This window comes from Pyxicephalus adspersus, chromosome 5 (genome assembly GCF_032062135.1).
Source record: "Pyxicephalus adspersus chromosome 5, UCB_Pads_2.0, whole genome shotgun sequence".
Classification (NCBI taxonomy): domain Eukaryota; kingdom Metazoa; phylum Chordata; class Amphibia; order Anura; family Pyxicephalidae; genus Pyxicephalus; species Pyxicephalus adspersus.
Window position 1 is genome coordinate 20,319,164 of NC_092862.1, and position 990 is coordinate 20,320,153.

Here is a 990-nt window from a genome sequence, read left to right on the forward strand (position 1 = left end):
ATGGATATAATATATAGAAAAAATATTTCTAGTCTGAAGGTCCATATCCAGTGATGCACTAAATAAGTTTAGGACTTTTGTGTATATATGATGTAAAATACTAATACAAACATTATTTGTGCCAAAACAAGCTTATGTTGTATTGTGTTACAAATAGCACAAAGGGGCAGGCAATTCATGGATATCATGAACTAAGGGAGATTTCTAACTAATTACATTGATGACCACTAGGGATGAGCAAGTTTTTAAAACTCGATCTCGTGGTGAATTCGGCCGTTCTTGCTTGCTGAAATTGTAAGCGAGAGTGGCCGGTGTAAACTCGCCGAACAAGCTTGAATTAAAAAAAAAAAAAAGATTTTGGGTTGCACTCATCAATGAGTGCAGTGCCGGCTGCATTCATTATTCAGCTCAGTGTGTGACCCCCTGCACTAGAAGTTAAATGGGTTACAAGTTTCCCTTTTCAAAACCTCTAGTGCTCTCTGATTGGCTGAGGAAAGCTTTCCTCAGCCAATCGGGGAGCACTAGAGGTTTTGAATGGGGATACTTGTCCCCATTTAACCTCTAGTACGGGGGATCGCAAACAGGATTCCCAGGGCAAACAAGATTCTCAGCGAAATCGGTCACCATGGCCGCATTCATTGAGAACAGTGTAAGATCCCTGGCACTAGAGGTTAATTAACCTCTAGTGCCCCGGGGATCGCAAACAGGAGGATTCCCAGGGAATCCTGTGAATTCCCTGTGAATCATGCTGTTATAATTCGGTTCGCCGAAATATCGCTGAACCATCAGAAGTTCAAGGAAATTTTTATGAGAATGCCAGAGGCATTACCGCTCATCCCTAATGACCACTGCCTTTAACCACTCCCAGCCGCCCCCTTCAATACTGTGCCATGTCAACCACAGTTCAACCTGAAACACACTCAACCTCTATGTCGTGCAGTTGAAAACGGTTGCGGTTTGCTGCAGTTCATTGTTTTCAATATGTCGATA